At 40.2% G+C, this 22,649-nt stretch overlaps 1 protein-coding gene across 1 annotated transcript in view; it reads right to left on the reverse strand.

The window, feature by feature from the left end:
- ESM1 (endothelial cell specific molecule 1) overlaps window positions 1-22,649 on the reverse strand; it is a 38,899-nt gene that overhangs the window by 13,538 nt on the left and 2,712 nt on the right. Inside the window, exon 2 of the mRNA XM_012437576.3 lies at window positions 2,927-3,049. The gene's annotated coding sequence lies outside the window, so the exon portion shown is untranslated. The remainder of the gene's footprint in view (window positions 1-2,926; window positions 3,050-22,649) is intronic.

The raw sequence follows: 22,649 nt of genomic DNA on the forward strand, positions 1-22,649 counted from the left end.
TTTCCACTAAAAATTTTAGAAAGATGGAATTTCTGAATAACACAAGAATCATAGGAAATGATTCTCCTACTTTGCTTCTCTAATGACATGAAATTTCTTTTGCCTAACCTTAGACTGACCCCTTTTATGATGTAATAAAATGTTAATCAGGACCACCCTCACCAAACTCATCAGTTTGTCCTGTGATAAACGGCCTTAGTCTTTTATATGACATGTGAGTTTAATAAATGATTAAATGTTTTAAAAACAAAAAGTTAACCACTAGATGAAGAGAAATTAGAAACATAACTTCCAAGCCCCTTATTTAGGACTTTTAAGGGATTTGGCAGTTTCAGACTCACTCTAATCTGGTGTCAAAATATTTTGGCTCCTTTCTTCCTAGGCTGTTCCCAATGAAGCCTTACTTTTTTTTTCTTTGGCTGCCACGGACTTCATGAAGTCTCCAAGCCTGTGATCTGACAGCTTAGTACACCACAGCTGAAGATGCCTGTGACAGGTCTCAGCAAGTGTGTCTCAAAGCAATTCCCCACACCACCTGCATGAGAGTGCCCTGGGAAGCTTGTCAGAAATGCCACAGCCAGGGACTCCAATCTGATGGGTTGGGGTGGACCTAGGAGTCAACATTCTTAATAAATAAGCCAGTTAAAATTCTGACAAGCTCAAAAATTTGAGGAACCTCTAAACTAAAGGTTTTTCCCAGTCACATCTCTTCAGGTTAGTGAGTTAATACTTAACGTTATTCTGAAGACTTCTGGCAGGAAGAGTCTATCTCTGAGGGACTGACCTAGAATTTTTATTTGTATTTATATGCTCATGAATTTTTTAGCTTATTTCACTAATGCACATCTTCACTTGTTAACATCAGTGAAGATGAGATACCATCATCATGCTGTAATCATCACTGATGACATGCACACATTAACATTTGCAGGATGGGTGCCAGTCTCCGGAAAGAGAATCTTAAAGACAGTCGTGGAGTTCTCTTTTAAGAAATGCTGTACTACCAATTATTTTGATGACCCAGAAGACAACACTCTGTGAAAAAGAAAAAAAAAAAAAAACATGGATAGCATTGATACGTGATTTAGGAGGATCAGATGTGAATGTGGAGACATTTTAGGAATATTTTAACCAATTTGTTGAGTTTATATTTTTCTTTCTTTTGAATGTACAAAAGTTATAAATGATAAATGTCTATGTCCAAATAAGCCTAAAAGGGTGTTTTCAGTAAGTGCAGGTAAAAATTCTAGTGCTACACATGTTTACAGCTGCACAATCTGCAATTGCAAAAATATGGAACCAGCCCAAATGCCCATCAATCAACAAGTGGATAAAGAAACTGTGGTAGATAGATAGATGGATGGATGGATAGATAGATAGATAGATAGATAGATAGATAGATAGATAGATGGAGATATACACAATGGAATACTACTCAGTCATAAAAAGGAATGAATTAACAGCATTTGCTGCAACCTGAATGGGATTGAAGACTATTGTTCTAAGTGAAGTAACTTAGAAATGGAAAATCAAACATCGTAGGTTCTCACTCATAAGTGGGAACTAAGCTATGAGGATGCAAAGGCATAAGAATGACACAGTGGACTTTGGGGACTTGGGAGAAAGGGTGGTAAGGTGGTGAGGGATAAAAAGATACAAATTGGGTGCAATGTATACTGCTTGGGTGATGGGTACACCAAAATCTCACAAATCACCACTGAAGAACTTACCTGTGTAACCAAATACTCTTTCCCAAAAATCTACAGAAATAAAAAATTAAAATAAAAAATTCTAGTGCTACAAAAGCATTATATCAGAGATTAATTGGAAGAATTTTTTTCCTTAATGATACACTCAAAATAATGGTACATATCACATTGATGCCATCTTAGATGCAATGGAATATGATTGTTGCCTAAATAGATCTGTTTTTATTTTTGTTGACTTGCCATCAACGATTTACCTAGCAGCAGAATGTATTCTGTTTTATCAATCTTTAATCTCCTAGTAGGACTTTACATTATGAAATCTAAGACCTTACTCTCACAAGTTGCCTAACAAACATCATCCTAACTTGGTCTGACTGGAGGTATTTTGGGGTAATATATATGTGCTGTAAAAACCCAAGTTTAATATTGTACTCTCAGTTTCAAATTGCACACTCATATACCCCCTCCAGCTTACATTTCTAACAGCATATCATGCGTCTGAGTGTACACTGCCACTTCCAGATAACATGCTGAGCCTGTCTTCCTCTGTAAACATATTTAGGAAGTACTCATTGAATAAAACACCAAACAATGACCCCAAGAATGAAAGGAATCCAAGGTACTTTGAGCTTTCTCTATTCAAAGTGTTCTCCAGACAGCAAGTCAAAATTTCAACCTTTATGTGGCGTAGTCTAGAAAGCTGGTCTATGGGAGATCAACAGTTATTACAAATGGATAATTTGATGACCCAGGCTATTTTTTAAAGTATTAATGCCTTCATTCTACTAATTTAAAATAACACAACTTTAAATAAGGCCAAAACTTTCAAGCATCCCATATTTGGACAAGAACGTATGCTAAAAACAAGAAAATGTAGGACATCTGATCCTCCCAGGGAATACTGAAGGACACTTTGAAGGGGCCTGAGAGAACATCACTGAGTAATGCTGTTTGGAAGAGGAGGTTACATGTGTGGTATTCTTGCCATGGTAACCTCCCCTAATTGCTTGAAATACACACACACACACACACACAAACACACACACACACACACACACATAAACAACGGCAGCAGCAACAACAACAAAACTTTGAGGGATTCACTTGATCAAATAACCCTACATGGAGAGCCTCCAAAACTGTTCACTTTCAATTTGAAAGCCACACAGACCTGCTGCAGGAGAGCACCTTTCCCCTTTGAGGGACAGGATACATACCAGAGCATTTCACATTCAGTTAAGAGAGTTCAAGACTTCAAAACACAAAGTAATGCTTCCTTCCACACACAGTCCCACTGCTAGGGCAATTATAATATGCAGCTGATCAGAAGCCTTCAATACCTGAAAAGAAGAGGTGGAAAGGAGAAGCAGTAAATGTGGCCCCAGAAAACTCCCCAAGCCCTAAATACACCAGAACTCTGAATTTAGAGCTAGAAAAAATCTAATTTAAGAAGTGGTTCAGGAAGAATTGTTTATTCAACTGCCAAAGAAACCAAAGTTTTTAAATATTTGATTACTTGGAATTTTATAATTTATTTTCAAGTAAATATTTTTTAAACTTTTTTTTTTAATCTCTCCACAGTAGTATACAACATTGCTATTTACAGTCTATTAACTTGCTAAGGTTTTCTTTTTATAGGAAACAAAATGGGCCAGAATGTAGGCAAACGTATCCATGCCTTGGTCAGTTTCGCATTACTATACTAAAGTACCACAAACTGGGTGGCTTATAAACAACAGAAACTTATGTTTCAGTTCCAGAGGCTGGAAGTCTGAGATAAGGGTGTCAGCATGGTCAGCTTCTAGTAAGAACCCTCTTCTGGGCTACAGATTGCCAAATTATCCTTGTATCCTCACATGGTAGAAAGAGAGCAAGAGAGGTCTCTGGGGCCCCTTTTATAAGGGCACTAATTTCATGCATAACGGTTCAAACTTCATGCCCCAATTACCTCCCAAAGACCCCACCTTGTAATACAATTATTTTGGGGATTAAGATTTCAACATATAGATTTGGGGGAGACACAAACATTCCATTCACTGTCATCCATACTTAACGGTAAACATGGCCTGGAACTGGGCCTGCTCCCCTTCAACCACCTGCTTAACTCTTCTCTACCCACCAGAACACCTCACCCTTCAAGGGGCAAGGCTGGAATGCCAGAGGCTCTTTCATGCCCTCACTAACTTCCTCCAGGCCCAAATTAATCCCTTACCCAACCCAAATTTTGCATTTCTGGACTCCTTGCACAGTCCTCTACAGCAGGGGCCATCTAGTTCCCAGTGAGCAAGAACCGTTTTATGCTCATCATAGTGGTTTTCACAACACCTGGCTTAGGTCCTACACATCCTAGACGCTCAATAAACGACATGCCTCAAAAAAGCAAACTTCAGAGACCAGCTCCATACAGCCCAGTCCTCCAAGAGAAAGCAAATGGGATAGTCCTCACCCGCTTCCTTCAGCTTCCTCCCACCCGCCCAAGGTCTCAAGGAGTGGTGTTTAAGGAGGGCTCTCTCTCTCTCTTCAATCGTTTTTTTCTTTTTCTTTTCTTTTTTTTTTTTTTTGAGATGGAGTGTCACTCTGTCACCCATGTTGGAGTGCAGAGGTGTGATCTTGGCTCACTGCAACTCCCGGGTTCAAGTGATTCACCTGCCTCAGCCTCCTGAGTTGCTGGGATTACAGGCGCCCACCACTACGCCCAGCTAATTTTTTAATATTTTTACTAGAGACAGGGTTTCACCATGTTGGTTAGGCTGGTCTCGAACTCTTGACCTCAGGCGATCTGCCCGCCTTGGCCTCCCAAATGCTGGGATTACAGGAATGAGCCACCGTGCCTGGCCTCTTCAACCTCTTTTAAAATTAAAATGCCAGAGGTCACTGTAACATTGCATCACTAGCACATTAGTGAGTAAGAGTTTATAAAGTCACCTTCCTCTCTACCCTCATCCTCCCTGCCTAACACCCTCTCTTGTACCAAGCGCACCACTCCCTGTGAGTCCTGCCTTCTCCATCAGGAATTAAAAGGAGGTGGAAGCAGCAGACTGATTTCACAGTATAGAGCATATGCTCTGAAGGCAGACCACCCAAGTTTGAATCCTGAGTATACAACTTACTAACTGTACAAACTGAGCACAATGTTTAAATCTCTGGGCTTCTACTTCCCCAGATGTAAAAAGAGACAAACAAGAATAGCTACCTCAATACCTGGCAAGTAGTGAGCACTCGAAATATGTTGATGACAACATGGCCTTCGGCAGGACCTCCAAGAGACATCCCTACTGCCCCAGCTCCCCATGACCCCGTGATTCCTGGTCTCCTTAGAGTACCCAAGCGGATACACGATGGTCCCCGGGAAGTGACAGAAGTTCAAGCTGTCTCTCCACCCACCAAACCTTTGATTCAAGGGAAAGAATGAAGCTTGATTCATCCCATTTAAAGAAATCAATTTAATACCACACAAAGTGGTTTGTTTTTACAGACATGGCCTTGCACATTTGGAAAGAGTCCTCAGCACTCGTCCGGGGTTCTAGAGGCTTTCAGGTCTGCAGAATCCAGTTGAGAGGCTGAAGGTCAAGACAGCTAGGAGTGGGCTTTATTTATAACAGTCCAACAGTTTCCAAGGGAGTGAAACAACAAAACCTTGTATGAGATGAGTCACACCGACTTGCAGGATCAGAGAAGTCATGAAGGATCAAAGAACGGATGAGCCTTCCAGCTCACTGCCCCCCTGAAACCAAAAGACGCATTTCACAGAGCCCTCTCCAATCTGTTCCAATTAATTTTCAGGGATTGAGTCTACAGGAAGATTCAACAGGAGACTTAGTTGCTATAGCCACTTGGATCCCTGACAAAGTGGGCTTCAGTGCAATAGAAAAGCCACATTTTCCCCACAATACCTTCCGCCCAAACAAAATGAATGGAAGTCAAAGCTTTATTTCCAATGGAGGAATGAAAAACAAAATTGAGCCACTTGCAAAGCAGTCAGAAATAAATATGGACATCATTGAGCAACTTACAGTGTACCACAAATAAATATTACTAATTTATTCAAGGGCATTTATGTAACCATGTTTTTCATGGGCACATCTATTTTGCTTTTCCTTTTAAATTTGTCAGCCCATTGTGATGTCTGCCCACTGAGCCACAGGTGAGGCACTAATGTCAAACATCCTGAGTCAGTATTCATTCAGTATTCATCCCACTGATCATCTCACTTTGCAAAACATCATAGTGTGCAGTCATCTTGGCTCCATGAGCTGGCATGCAGTTGATTAAAGGAGGTGCTGGCTAGAGGTCTGAGGAACAGGAGAACTGTCCATGTCAGCTGTGGGAGCCCCGCTGCCACTTATACTATTCTGAGCTTCACCACCAGCATCTTGCAAACAAGAGCAAATGGCAAAGTAGTCCACATACACCAGATTTGACAAAGCAGAGTTCCCAGGGGAGACAGGATCAGTTTCCCAGTGACCCACGTACAGCAGTGCACAGAAGTCAAACAGAACTAGACTTTGGGCTGCACAGCTTTCCAGCTCCTTCCCTTGTGTGATCAGAGACGGGAAACAAGAGTAACATGACTTGTCAGTACCCAACTCCAGCCCTATACCATTGCTCAGCATGCATGCTTAGAAGCTGCTCTTTCCTGGCACTGTGGAGGCTGAGATTGAGGCTTGTGGCTCCAGGATGTGTAAGCTAGCTGCGGAATACCCCAAGGCAGCATTCGTGGTGGGAGAAGCACCAGCCCCTCTCCTGGCTTGATCGTAGGCTGACCAGGATTGATTGTCATAAGCACTGGGGCAGCTAGGCTTCCATGGAGAGGCCCCATCTTTTCCGGGGAATTCAGCCAATCACCTTTAACAAGCTAACCATTACCTCTACTAGATGTAAGCCACTCTATACGGTCACATACCTGCCACCCACACTGCCCACCTGGGCCCTGCCTATGGCCAGAAAAGAAATTTGGACTTTTCTATCTGAGCACAAAAAACAGATTTCTAAACTATCATGTGTGTTTTCTCCATTTCTCCCCACCCACCCCAAATCCAATCTCTGCTCTTTACTGCCCTGCCTGTGCCCTCTATGGACTATATCACCCAGGCACCCCTGCCCTCAGCATCTGGCTGGGTTTGGCCTTTAGGAGACACCCACAGAGGATCAGAGGAAGACGACGGGGTCATTATATCTCTTCCCTATGCTCTGGCCTGTGTTTCTGGCAGGGCCTGTATCCTTCAGTGCTTACAGCTCCTGCTGAGCAGCCCCTCCTCCACAGCTCAGCTCTTGCTGGGCTATCAGGAGCAGCTTCCTGCCTTTGCATATCCCTGGGTGCCTCAAGTCCCTCAGCCCTGACAGCACCTGTGGGAGTTGTCCCCTTATTAAATCTCTTATCTGAACTACCTGAGTGAGATGCAATTCCCTGAAAGAGGCCAGGCATGGTAGCACATGCCTGGAATCCTCATCACCAGTCTCCTTTCTCTGGATCTCTTCTGAAACATTCACTTTGGGAGGCTGAGGCAGGAGGGTCACTTCAGCCCAGGAGTTTGAGACCAGCCTGGGCAACATGGCAAAACCCCATCTCTACCAGAAATACAAAAATTAATGGAGCATGGTGGTGCATGCCTATAGTCTCAGCTACTCAGGAAGCTGATTTGAGAAGACTGTTTGAGCCCTGGAGGTGGAGGTTGCAGTGAGCTGAGATCTCACCACTGTACTCCATCCAGCCTGGGTGACACAGCAAAACCTTGTCTCAAAAAATAATAATAATAATTCTGGCAGGATATGACTGAAAGAGGAATCACAGTGGTTCTAACACTTGTGGTCCATGCAGACATATTTATGTGCTTTGTTAAAACAATATCCTGAAAGAAGTGCTGTAATGGACTTCCATACTCAGGATAAGAAGTGCTATAATTCACTTCCATACTCAGGTGGATTTTGTTCTGCCTGGAGAGTCATTCTATTTCTTTAACTCAAAACATTAGACAATCAAAGGACCTGTTAATAATTATTGAATCCAATTATATCAAATTTACTAAACAATTACCTTGAAAAACACATAAACATATCCATATGTGTGTATATACATACTCCAAAGTAGTAAGTGATGCAGGTTCAGGTATATACTTTGTATTCACTAATGAATTAGAGAAAACAGAATTGATATGGTTTGACTGTGTCCCCAACCAAATCTCATCTTCAACTGTAGCTCCCATGTTGTGGGAGGGACAGTTGAATCATGGGGGCAGTTTCTCCCATACTGTTCTCATGGTCGTGACTAAGTCTCACAATATCTGATGATTTATAAGGGGTTTCATCTTTCCCTTGGCTCTCATTCTCTCTTGCCTGCCACATATAAGACATGCCCTTCACTTTCCGCCATGATTGTGAGGTCTCCCAGCACATGGAACTGTGCATCCACTAAACCTCTTTTTCTTTGTAAATACCCAGTCTCGTGTATGTCTTCATCAGCAGCATGAAAATGAACTAATGCAAGAATAATCCCTGTTGTAGACTTGCCTGAATTCTCTCTTGTCTCTTACTTGCATTGTCAACATTCTGATAATCCTATGTATGTTCCCTGTTGATCTTGTTTTATATCCAGACTTACTTGATTCTCTGTTTATGGGATAGATTTCAGCAGGGATTGAGCCTTCATTGCTAAATCACCATGGGGTCTTTGCTTTGCTCTGATTCACTTGGCAAAATGCTGGCTGCCTACTTCTCTTATTCCTTGTTTTCCCGTCGGAAGAGTAATCTTTATTTGATAAGTTGAAAATATAGTTCAGGATGCCAATTGCTGCCAGTGGTTATTATCACTACTTTAAAATTTGAAAATAAAGAGATTTCCCCCAGAAAATTATTTCTAAAATGAAAGACAGGTTTATCATCTACTTGTTTTTGACCCAGAGATTTCCCATCAGTTTTCTGCAAGAGTATTGGTCATTTGGATGCAAGTAATCTTCCTCCTCACCAGTCTCCTTTCTCTGGATCTCTTCTGACATATTCATAAAACAACATTCTGGGAACAAAAGCCTTAAGAATAAACAATGGAAGTGTTCTATATGTCTGGAATGGAAAGCTGACTGGTCTGCCAGGAGAGTTTTCCTTCCTCCCTGAATTATGAATTATTGAAAACTTCCTTGTCTTATAGAACACTTTGAGCACTTTGGTTTGGATCCCACAACAAGCATCCTTGGCTTTGGTTAGGTTGTTTTGTTTTTTGCATAATGTCAGCCAGCACTGCAACCTGCTGGCTTGGGTCCTTGAGTCTTATTGAGTGAGTCACAGGGATATTTGTCTGACTTCTGACTCCAGAAGACTTTGCTCTTAAAGCAAGTTAGGAACATAGAGGAGGTCCCATTCCAGGACTAGACCTTCTTCCCTAACATCACACTATCCCACTGCCTGACTTCCATTATTCTTACCCTGGAAATGGCTTGTATACCTGTGTGCATTCATGTGTGTGTGTGTATACGTGCATGTGAACGCAATCTGTAGACCCAAAGCCCCATACTCTGCCTGGGGACCTCACTAAAGAGTGAGGTTCTTTGCTTCTTCAGAGAGGTGTTTAAAACTCATGTTAGTGAAAAGAGTACTTTCTGACTGAAATGCAAATTTTAAAATATTTCTCTAGTCATCTTCCACACAACATATATACACATTGGGCAGAAATACATTTCCTTAGCCCTTCTAGTGTGACAGTTTTAAATATCCCCAGGCAACAACCACACAAAGGCTTCTGGCTCATCTGGGACCCAACAACATGTAAAAACAAAACATTATGCCTAGAGCCTGATTGTTACTACTCAAAGTAGGCGATGTCTGTGTGGTGTGACTTAACAGGAACAAGGAATATTCTCAACCGTAACTATTTCCATCCCTGTCACCACACTGGGCATCTCATCATTGGAAATCCTTCCACTGAATCTTCAATTTTTTGTAATATTTAGGAAACACTAAATGAAATGAGAATACGCTGAAAAGTGACAACACTTTATTCTTGAGCAGTGAGATGGTGGTGGATATTTGCTGACAACTAAACCCCTGCAGAAAAGGACTATTCAGAGAAACAGAACTACTGAAAGTAGAGATGACAGGATCTCTGTGGCCAATTTCACCTGCTTCCAAATTTAATCTTGAATTGATTTGACCAGTTCTGACCTTTCTGGGTTTTTTTGGCAAATTTCAGAATGTGTAAAGGGAACCAAAAAAGAGATATTAAAACTTCATTTTGTTTATTAAGAGAGAAATGGGCAGAAGTGGATTTTGAAACATGCTCTTTCCTGTTGACACATGTTCAAAGAATATCTGGAGGAAATACTAAGTTAAAATACAGACTGACTCAACTATTGGCATCAAATCACTTACAACGAAATACAGTTGCTATCTTGGACGTGAGGAAATAAAAAAGAAGCTTCCCAACAGTATAATTTTTTGAGGAAAACAATGAAAATCTTAATTTAGAATCTATTTTATGTTATTTTGATTTTATCATTGCAAATTCCCTTGGAGACCTTTATTCAAAATGATTCTATTATATCCCTAGTTCCTGATATTACTGGTGTAAAGAGTACAGGGAGAAAAAGCTTTAGTATTTAGAATATACAATTAACAACTATAAATGTTCACCTGTGGATATTTCCACTGTAAGGTAAACTTTTAATCTTCCCCATAGTAAGTCAGGAAAAGTAGTAGACAGGTAACAAGTTATAAAATCTTGACCAAACGCCTTTGGCACAACCCTTTGTCCATCCTTTACTCACTTAGCAAGTCTATAGAATGTGCAGTGTACTCTGTGGGGGCTGAACAGAAGAATATTAAGGAATAGCATATGCCATTCCCACCTTGCTAATGGAACATTTATTTTGTTCATGTCTCTCTTCCTCACTGATCATGACCCAAATCACAGTTTGGTGGACGTGCCTAAGTCAGTCCAGTGGAAAATCCTGTTCTTTTGCTGGCAATTGGTTTCAGGAAGGCTTGTGATCTTGTTCTGTCCAGTGAGATGTGAGAGGGGAGGGTTGCTTCTTGGGAAAATGTGCAATCCTAAAAAGCACCTACAGGCACGGCGGCTCCCTCCTTCCCTTTAACCTTGTTGTGGTCAGATGTGACACCTGGGACACAAGGTTAGTGAGTATGAGGACTGGGAAAGTACATCAGAGTCTTGATAGCAACATTGAACACTGTATTAATCAACCCTGGTGCCACCTTTCCTCTGAGCTTCTTGTTATGCGATGAAAGGAATTTCCTCATTGTTTAAGTCCATCTATGTTAGATTCTCTGTTACTTGCATTTCTGAGTATTTCTTGCTGGTACAAAGTGCATAGATACAGCCCTCAGGAAGTTACCAATCTCAGAGATGAACAGAGGGATAAATAGAGGGAATATGAAACTATAATAACAATATTGGGCAAGATGTCGACTCTGTCACTTCTATGGGTCCCTCCTGCTTTTAGAAAAAGGAGAAAGCACTTCCATCTAGCATGATCAGGAACCACTGTGGAGAAAGTGGCATGTCCATAAGACTTGAGCAATAGGGTAAGTGCTTGACTGGCATGGAGGTAGTGAGTAAAAAATAATCAATTCTTACTTGATACTAAGGAAGTAAGAGGAAAGCAGTAGAAGAAAAAGTTGTTGGAACAATAATATGAAGAGAGGTCAAGGTAGAAAAAAAATTCACAATGCAGTTGATGGTTAACATTCTGGGAGTGGGAAAAATGCTCACAGTGTTTCCCATCATGAGTTCTGTGGAATCTGTGAAAACTATGCTCTTTAATAAGAAATATTCTGTGGTCCAGCAAATCCCAGAAACTTTTTATACCACATAACCCCTTGGTTATTAACAATACACCTTAGTGTTCAAAGGCCCTTAGAAGTCCTATACCAGAACTAAAGCCAGGCAAGATATGCCTGTAGGATATGCCTGTGGTCCCAGCTACTTGGGAGGCTTAGGCAGAAGGTTTGAATCCAGGAGTTTGAGTTCAGCCTGGGCAACATGGTGAGATCCACCCCCATCTCTTTTTTTTTTTAAAAAAGAGGGGAAGTGATTAAGATGGCCAACTAGAAGCTGCTAGGGTATGTGGCTCTCACGAAGAGGAAGGAAAGGGGCAAGTAAATACAGCACTTTTGACTGAAATATCCAGGTACTCTTATTGGGACTAATCAAGAATGCAATTCGACCCACAGAGAATGAAGAAAAGCAAGGCGAAACGATGGCCCACCCAGGAGCAACATGGAGCCAAGGGAACCTCCCCCTCCCAGGGAAGTGATGAGTGAATGTGCAACCCCAGTAAACCTCGAGTCTCCCACAAATCTTTGCAACCCTCAGCTTAGGAGATCCCCTCATGAACTCACTCCACCAGGACTGTCAGTCTGACACACAGAACTACATGGAGTCTCAGCAGAGCAGCCCCTCAGGCATGCACAGGGGCCTGGGAGCTTTACATACTCCAGCTTTGGGCTCCCCAGCAAAAGTAACTAGGAAAAGTAACCCAGCAAAATGGGAAGTTAAACTTCTGTACATACTTTTAGGAGAAAGGCTGAATCCAGGGGACCAAGCAGTGACAGTCTACAGGCCCCACTTCCAGAGAGCCTCACAGGATAAGACTCACCGGCTAGGAATTCCAGCCAGCCACCCGCAACAGTGTCGCATCTACCTGAGATGGATTTCCTGGGGGGAGGGACGAGCCTCTATCTTTCCTGTTTGGGCAACTCAATTGTTCCAACCTGCAGGCTTTGAAGAGTCCACAACAACCAGGGGTGGAAGGGGTCCCCTGGCACAGTACAGCTGCTTTACCAAAATGTGGCCAGACTGCTTCTTTAAGCAAGTCCCCAAACTATTCCTCCTCACTGGGCAGGACCTTCCATCTGGGGCCTGCAGCCATCTCTGCCGATGTTCTCTGGACTACAGAGATATGAATTCTCCCTGGGGCAAAGTTTCTGGGGGTATGGGTGGGCCACCATCTTTACTGTTTGGGAGATTTAGATGTTCTAGCCTGCGGGCTTTGGAGAGCTCAAGCTGACTGTGCAGAAGTGGTACCCCAGCACAGCACAGTTGTTCTACAAAGGCATGGCCAGACTGCTTCTCTAAGCAGGCTCCCAATCCCATTCCTACTGACTTGGGTGAAGCTGAGATGGTTCAGATGACAAAAGTAAGCTTCAGAATGTGGATAATAATGAAGTTCACTGAGTTAAATGAGCACGTTGTAACTCAATCGGGGGGACCTAAAAATCACGATAAAACTTTGCAGGAATTGGCAGAGAAAATAGTCAGCATAATGAAGAATGTAACTAACCTGGTAGAGCTGAAAAACACATTACAAGAATTTCATAATGCAATCACAAGTATTAATAGCAGAATAGACCAACCAGAGAAAAGGAGACTGAAGACTGTCCTTTTGAAATAAGACAGGCATACAAGAATAGAGAAAAAAAGAATGAAAAGTCTGAACAAAACCTCAAAAAACTGGAGAATGGGATTATGTAAAAAGACCAAATCTATGATTAATTGGTGTATCTGAAAGAGATGGGGAGAACAGAACCAATTTGGAAAACATATTTCAGGATATCATTCAGTGATTGTATTATGAAATTCTTGTAGTGTGTTTTTCAGCTCTATCAGGTCAAAGAGATTCTTCTCCAACCTAGCTAGACAGGCCAACATTCAAATTCAGGAAATGCAGAGAACTTCATTAAGATACTCCACAAGAAGATCATCCCCAAGACACATAATCATCAGATTCTCCAAGATCCAAATGAAAGAAAAATGTTAAAGGCAGCTAGAGAAAAAGTTTAGGTCACCTACACCTACAAAGGGAAGCCCATTAGTCTAATAATGGACCTCTCAGCAGAAACTGTACAAGCCAGAACAGATTGGAGGCCAATATTCAATATTCTTAGAGAAAAGAAATGTCAAACCAGAATTTCATACCCCCAAAATAAGCTTCATAATTGAAGGAAAGGTAAAATCCTTTCAGACAACCAAATGCTGAGGGAATTTGACACCACCAGACATTCGTTAAAAGAGCTCCTGAAGGAAGCACTAAAATGAAAAGGAAACACCATTACCAGCCACTACCAAAACACACTGAAGTACACAGACCAATGATGTCATAAAGCAACCACATAAACAATTCTGCAAAATAACCAGCTAGTATCATGATGACAGGATCAAATCCAAACATAACAATTCTAACCTTAAATGTAAATGGACTAAATGCCCCAGTTAAAAGATACAGAGTGACAAGTGGATAAAGAACCAAGACCTATCGGTGTGCTATTTTCAAGAGAGACCCATCTCACATGCAGTGACACACATAGGTTCAAAATAAAGGGATGGAGGAAAATCTACCAAGCAAATGGAAAACAGAAAAAAGTAGGGGTTGCAATTCTAGTCTGTGACACAACAAGCTTTAAATCAACAAAGATCAAAAAAGACAAAAAAGGGCATTACATAATGATAAAGGGTTCAATTGAACAAGAAAATCTAAGTATCCTAAATATATATGCATCCAACACAGGAGCACCCAGATTCATAAAGTAAGTTCTTAGATACCTTCAAAGAGATTTAGACTTACACATCTAAATAATAGTGGGAGATTTTAACATTCCACTGACAATATTAGATCATCAAGACAGAAAATTAACAAAGATATTTAGGACCTGAACTCAGCTCTGGGTCATGCAAACCTGGTAAGACATCTGCAGAACTCTCCACCTAAAAACAGCAGCATATACATTCTTCTCATCACATGGCACTTAGTCTGAAATTGATCAAAAGTAAAACACTCCTCAGCAAATGCAAAAGAACTGAAACCATAACAGTCTCTCAGACAGCAGTGCAAGCAAGTTAGAATTCAAGACTAAGAAATCCACTTAAAAACCATAGAATTACATAGAAATTGAATAACCTACTCCTGAATGACATTTGGGTATATAATGAAATTAAGGCAGAAACCAAGTTCTTTGAAACTAATGATAACAAAGATACAACATTTCAGAATCTTCGGGACACAGCTAACACAGTGTTAATAGGGAAATTTATAGCACTAAATGCCCACATCAAGATGTTAGAAAGATCTTCAGTTAACAACCTAACATCACAACTGAAAGAACTGGAGAACCAAGAGCAAACAAATCCCAAAGCCAGCAGAAGACAAGAAATAACCAAAATCAGAGCTGAACTGAAGAAGATAAGAAATGTGAAAACCCATTCAGAAGATCAGTGAATTCAGGAGCTGTTTTTTTGAAAAAACTTATTAAAATAGCCCACTAGCTAGACTAATAAAGAATAAAAGAGAAAAGATTTAAATAAACATAATCAGAAATGAAAAGGAGAATATTACCCCTGACTGCACAGAAATGCAAACAACCATCCAAGAAATATTATAAACATTTCTTGCACCTAAGCCATAAAATCTAGAAGAAATGTATAAATTCCTGTATACATATACCCTCCCAAGACGGAACTAGTAAGAAACTGGCCAGTGATGAGTTCTGAAATTGAGGCAATAATAAATAACCTACCAACCAAAAAAAGACCAAGAACAGATTAATTTACAGCTGAATTTTACCAGATCTACAAAGAAGAACTAGTATCATTCTCATTGAAACTATTGTAAAAAAAATTGAAAAGGAGAAACTGCTCCCCAACTCATGCTATGAGGCCAGCATCATCCTGATACCAAAACTTGGCAGAGATACAACAAAAAAAGGAAACTTCAAGCCAATATCCTTGATGAATATTGATGCAAAAATCCTCAACAAAATACTGGCAAACTGAATACAGCAGCATATCAAAAAGTTTATCCACCACAATCAAGAAAGCTTCATCTCCAGGATGCAAGACTGCTTTAACATACACAAACCAATAAATGTGATTCATCACATAAACAGAACTAACGAAAGAAACCACATGATTATCTCCATAGATACAGAAAAGGCTTTTAATAAAATTCAACATCCATTCATGTTAAAAAAAAAAAAAACTCTCAGTAAACTGCATATTAAAGGAGCTTACCTCAAAATAATAAGAGCCATGTATGAGAAATCCACAGCCAACATTATAGTAAATGGGCAAACACTGGAAGCATTCCCCTTGAAAACCAGCACAAGACAAGGATGCCCTCTCTCACCACTCCTATTTACAGTATTGGAAGTTCTAGCCAGGGCGATCAGGTAAGAAACATAAACTGCATTCAAATAGGAAGAGAGGAAGTCAAACTATCTCTATTTTCAGATAACATGATCCTATATCTAGAAAACCCCATCATCTCAGCCCAAAAACTTCTTAAGCAGATAAATAACTTTAGCAAAGTCTCAGGACACAAAATCAATGTGCAATAATCACTATCTTTTCTGTACACCAACAACAGGCAAGTCAAGAGCTAAATCATGAATGAACTTCCATTCACAATTGCCACAAAAAATAAAATACTGATATATCTAACCAGGGAGGTAAAGATCTCAACAAGAAGAACTACAAAGCACTGCTCAAAAAAATCAGAAATGACACAAGCAAATGTAAAAATAGTCCATGCTCATGGACAGGAAGAATCAATATCATTAAAATGGTCATACTGCCATTTATAGATTTAATGTTATTATAAAGCAATTTATAGATTCAATGCTATTTCTATCAAACTACCAATGGCATTCTTCACAAAACTAGAAAAGAACTATTTTAAAATTCATGTGGAACTAAAAAAGAGCCTGAATTGCTAAGGCAATCTTAAGCAAAAGGACAAAGCTGGAGGCATCATGCTATCCAACTTCGAACTATACTACAGGGGTTCAGTAACCAAAGCAGCATGGTACTGTTACAAAAACAGACACATCGACCAATGAAATAGAATAGAAAGCCCAGAAATAAGACCACACACCTACATCCATCTGATCTTCAACAAAGTTGACAAAGGAGAAAGGATTCCCTTTTCTTTCTTTCTTTCTTTTTTTTCTTTAGACAGTCTTATTCCATTGCCAGACTGGAGCACAGGGGCATAATCTTGGTTCACTGCAACATCCACCTCCCAGGTTCAAGTGATTCCCCTTCCTCAGCCTCCCAAGTAGCTGGGACCACAGGCGCATGCCACTACACCAGGATAATTTTTTGTATTTTAGTAGAGATAGAGTTTTACCATATTGGCCAGGATGGTCTCAATCTCCTGACCTCATGATCCACCTGCCTCAGCCTCCCAAAGTGCTGGGATTACAGGCATGAGCCACAGCACCCGGCCTAGGATTTCCATTTTAATAAATGATGCTGGGATAGCCATTCAAACCAGCAATCCCATTTCTGGGTATATACCCAAAGGAATATAAATCGCTCTGTTATAAAGACACATGCACATGTATGTTTGCTGCAATACTATTCACAATAGCAAAGACATGGAGTCAACCTAAATGTCCATCAATGATAGACTGGAGAAATAAAATGTGATACATACACACCATAGAGTACTATGCAGCCATAAAAAAGAACTAGAGCATGTCCTTTGCAAAGACATGGATGGAGCTGGAGGCCATTATTCTTAGCAAACTATAAGAACATAAAACCAAATATAACATGTTCTGACTTATAAGTGGGAACTAAATGATGAGAACACATGGACATATAGAGGGGAACAGCACACACTGGGGCCTTTCAGAGGGTGGAGGGAGAGGGGATCAGGAAAAACAACTAATGAGTTCTAGGCTTAATACCTAGGTGTTAGGAAGAATCAATATAATTTATTGTTAAAATGGCTATACTGCCCAAAGAAACTTATGGATTCAATGCTATTCCCATTAAATTATCATTGACATTTTTCACAGAACTAGTAAAAACTATTTTAAAATTCATATAGAACCAAAAAAAAAAAAGCCTGAATAGCCAAGACAATCCTAAGCTAAAAGAACAAAGCTGGAAGCATCACGCTACCTGACTTCAAACTATACTACAGGGCTACAGTAACCAAAACAGCATGGTACTGGTACAAGAATGGATATAGAGGTAATTTAACAAAGTTCAGTCTGGTTCTGGTCTTTTTCTTTTTTTTTTTTTTGTTAACATGTAAGTTCAGGGTTACAAGTGTAGATTTGTTACATAGGTAAATGGGGGTTTGTTGTACAAATTATTGCATCAACTGCCTCATCAACCAACATTAAAAAATTAGGAGATTATGCTTTTGTTGGTAATCTCTTCTCAGCCTACAGCCTTTTTATCAAATGCTTGCTATAGCAGTTGTGTTCTTACATAACAAACCTTATATTTATTAAGCCTTGCAGAAACATAAAATGTGCTTCATTTTTTATTCTATAATAGTCATCAAGATTATTTCTAAATATTATTTATATATCAGGTCCCCAGTGAGGTAGTTTAACTAAAACATTGTTTTAGTTGCATTTATATTGATTTGCTCACATTGAACACACTTATTTTTACTTTTATTTATAAGGACTCTTCACATATTAAAGATACTCTCTTTGGGGGGATAATGTTTTCAGTGTAAGTGACAAGCATTTTGTCATATGTCTTTGGATACTGACTATGGTATTTTCTGCCTTACAGAAGTCTTCTATGCTCTAACTTATTGAAGGTTTTCTTTATACCTTTCCCTCTTAAACATTATTTTTACTTTACCATCTCATTTAGTATTTATAATGATTTCATTTTCTCATAGAAAAACATTTGATCCACCTGGAATTTATCTGTGATAGAGAGTAGGATAAGGATTCAGGAGTTGGTGGTCAGGGAAGGGGTAGGAGGAGAAGGTTTTGGTGGGTGGTCACTCATTAGCCTTTGGAAAAAGTATTTATATTTTACCTAGGTTTCCACTTGAATTGATTCTCAATGGAAAACTGAATCAATCAATAATATTGTGTTCCAGCTTGATCGTAGCAATTACTGTTTCCCTAATTAATGAACATGGTCATTCATTTTGAAATTCCTACTACTTTGCCTGCAATGACTTTGTTTATTTTATAAAACTATCCTGACTAGTTTAAACAATTTAATTGCTTTCAGCATGATGAGATTATTTCTTGTATCTGATTCTATTATGAAATAATGATAACATATTTGGCTTTGGGGCATGTCACAGTACTGTATCTGAGATGTTCAAATATAAATGGAAGTGTTCCATTATAAGGCCTCCCATCCTCAGCTGATCGTTTTTCTTTCTTTCTTTAACAGTATTTTTTTATTCCCTTCCCTTCCCTTCCTGCTTCCACCTTTCCTTTGGTCTTTATTACCTGGTCCTTAGGACCAGGTAATAAAGGGAAAATACCTACCCTGGTATTTTCCTTTAACTTGGCCTACATATTTACCCGTTTTTTTCTCCCCAAAACACCGGTAGGCTCATATAGTCCTCACCTTCCTCTGTGCAAGGCCACGGTACCCACAGGCCTGGGGCTGAAAACCTTCCTTTGGCAGTCATCACTGTTGAAAGGATTCCCACATGTGTAAATCTTTCAGGACAAGTATTGCAGACAGTTCGAGTGATGTCTTGAGTCCAGAGACATCACAGGAACCACCGCATGTGGGACTTTCCTCATCCGCCCATAACATTTGAACTCAGTTAAAATGGACATCAAAGGTGGCTCTAAAGAAGAAAAGAAAAAGCAGAGGAGTCATAAAAGGGCAGTGTAAGGCCTAGAGACAAAGCTGAGATAGGAACAGTGTATGACCAAGGCAGCCGGCACCAGCAGTGCTGGGACATCCCTATTTGCCAAGTCCTCAAGGTATTTTCCTGTGATTATTCCATATGTCAAGATCCCGAATGCAAGGCAATTCTCATCCATTCCAGTCATTTCATAGCTGACTTGGAGAGGAGTAAAGGACAAGGAGGTTGAGGTACTACTGTGTGATTTACTTATCATGAGGGTACAGAAAACATATCTTCATATTTTTGAAGGGAAGATTTAACATGCAAAATATGTTATGATTTAAAGTTGAGGTGGAGGAAGACAAAACAAATTTCTCTCAATCCCACCTTTGCCACCACCATCATTCCACCAAGGGGAGGCCCTAGAGCAGCCCTGTGATATTTAAATGTAAGTTGCTTTAGGAAAAGGCAGTATTCTATGTGCCCCAACCCATGTTACAGCCCCAGCTCTGAGTTGAGGGGTCCTTTCTTTCCTTGGCAACTGCTCTCAAGCTCATTCATTTTAAGGACCTCATGGGAAGGATGGCTGTAATCTGAGGTGGAATTTACAGTTTCCTGAGACCTTTGGACTTAATATCATTATAAAGCACCCCAATATCCTTCCCAACCCCAATTTTCAAAGCTGTCATAGTTTCACTATAGGCGTTAGCAGATTTATTTACCAAATTAGCTAAGCCATTACTGGACAGAAGTCAAGGCCCGAAGGATGGTGGGCTACAAGGGAGGGATCCAGGGAAATTCTGACAAATCCTGATGTCAAGTACCAAGGGCTGGGGATGGTTGGACAGCCTGGGAAACCCTGACGCTAAGAACGTTTTTCAAAGGAATGTAAAAGGGTATAGATGGGAAGGGCTTGAAACAAATCTGCTTTGCACTTATGTCTACAGAGCAGTGTTTCTCAGACTACCTGTGAAAAACACCAGCGTTTGGAGTTTTAGATTGTTAATTGTTTTTTGTTTCAGCCCATTGTGAACTGATACATTTATATAACACAAATAAATAGAACAAAGCAATTAAATAAAAAACAAAGGCATACAAAATACACACCCAATTTTTTATTAGATTGGACAAATTATGTTTCATTAATAAAATAAATTAATACGGTGCCCTGTTAAGTGGCTGTTACAGTTTCTAAACTGTGACTCTCAATTTCTGTCCGTGTCTTGCTCCAAATTGATAACAAACAGGTTCAGAGACTGGCACAGGTCTGCAGGCCATGCTTTGAGTGACACGGCTCTAACGGGTGTGGCTTATGAATCTGATGAAGCAGGTGCCCAGGCGTTGAAGAAAGGCAGTCCAAGAGGTAGAACCACACGAGGCCTTTGGAGCAGTGGAACAGCTGTTCTATAAGGGTCTCCTGAAACACTGGACGGGCAGAAACAACATCTCTAAGAGCAGCAAGAAAGACAGCTAAACACCACACAGCAAATAGAACCACAAGACCACGATATGTGAAGCCACCCCTGCTCTGAGCATGGCCATCCACTCGCTTGGTCCAGTACAGCTGCTGTAAAGCCATCCAAAGCAAACACGGCCCTCCCTGCAGCAGACTCCACAGAGCAAAAACCAACACCCAGAAATAAATTAGATCGCTGGGCTCATCATGTTACACAGCCCACTGTTCTCAAATCCAGGATCCTGAATATAATAACAAATGATACTATTAACTAGTGAATCAGTCTAAAGCCAAAACCAAGTAACTCGTTACTATTAATCAACATAATTCTCAGAATTTTCCAGGTCACCTACAAGAAAGAGTTATGAGACTCTTCCCAACGGAACTAAATCTCACCCATGTCTAATTGCACACAGTACATTTGGCTAAATCCTGTTTCCCTTCTGCACAGCCAGCTTGCCTCTCAGAGCATCTAAGTCCCCCCGGGGCTTCTCAAAAGAGTCAGGCATGTAGTCAGGCTGAAAGGAACATGAAGCTGGGAGCCGGCACATAAGAGCTTAGAGCCACCTGCTAGCTTAGTAATCTCAAGCAAGTCCCCGAGCTTCAGTTTCTTTATCCATAAAACAAGACTAATGACAGCCACGTCCCTGGAAATACAACTGAAAATGTTTAGCAATTTGTACAACGCTATGTGGACGTTAGTCTTTACTACTCAGAAATAAGCAGCTGAGAGATACTTGTAACCATTTCCATCTCCCCCCATCCCCCGCCAACACACACACACACACACACATACACACACAAAGCTTTGTCCTTTACAGTTTATTTCTGCCTTAGAGTTTGGATCACTTCTACCTGTCACACACCAACACACCATCTTCCTTATGACCCCAGCATCACTGGGAAGTAGCAGGGAGCTGACGCCATCCTGTCTGCCTTCCAGTGTGGAACAATGGCATACAAAAGAGCCATCCAAGGCACATCAACGGTGACACAGATGACCTGAAAATTCACAGGAACATTTGAGTGGGAGTAACAAGTTTGGTTTATTAAGCTTGTGGCTTTTCTTAACCTGGCTCCTCTTTATCTCACCTTCTGCTCTCTCCGGCAGGAAGTCACTGCTCTGCGTCAGTTTTGTTCATTCTGTTTAACATGTAGAAAGCTTTACTGTTGCCACATCTCTGTAAAAGGCTTTTTATAAAATTCTATGTTCTAGCAGGGTACTCATTCACACACAAGTTAACACACAAGGAGGTCAGGCAGGTGATTTGGTCCAGGTCATAAGCTGTGTAGCCTTGAGCAAATTACTTAGCCTCTTTGAAGTTATTTCTTCCATTGTAACATAAATATAATAGTTGTCCTGCTTTCCTCAAAGACATAGACATGAAACCATAAATGATCATTAAAAAAGAATTTTGGAAATAAGGCATTTTACTTATATATAATTAAGTTATATTGTATAATATATAATATTATTTATTATTGTTCCTACTTTTTGTGTTAGAAAACAATTTGATAGGAGTCTCTGGCAACCTGCGGAGTGTAATAGCTCTGGATTTTAATTATCCTTTCTAAAACAAATGGAAGATAGAATGCATACATCTTAAAAGAAAGATCTGTTGATTTAATGCAAATTTTGACCAGTGTTTCTAGAAAGTGATCGGCATTCTGGTGCGTGATCTATTTGTATTCATTTTGTATTTACACTGCTGATCAGTGCCTGGCACAAACAGAATCTTGTAGAATATTGAGTCTAATACCCTTTGTATTGAAGGCCTGGCAATGCATTGTTACCTTTCCTGGGGAGAATAACAAAGTGTAGTCCTTTACTTTTAAAAGACATTATTATTAAGGCCCTGAAAAAACACATGGTCATTTTCAATTAAAAATGAGTAAAAGAGAGACTCTAAA

This window comes from Aotus nancymaae, unplaced genomic scaffold, assembly GCF_030222135.1.
Source record: "Aotus nancymaae isolate 86718 unplaced genomic scaffold, 86718_ANA_hifiasm-v0.15.2.pri h1tg000014l, whole genome shotgun sequence".
Taxonomy (NCBI): domain Eukaryota; kingdom Metazoa; phylum Chordata; class Mammalia; order Primates; family Aotidae; genus Aotus; species Aotus nancymaae.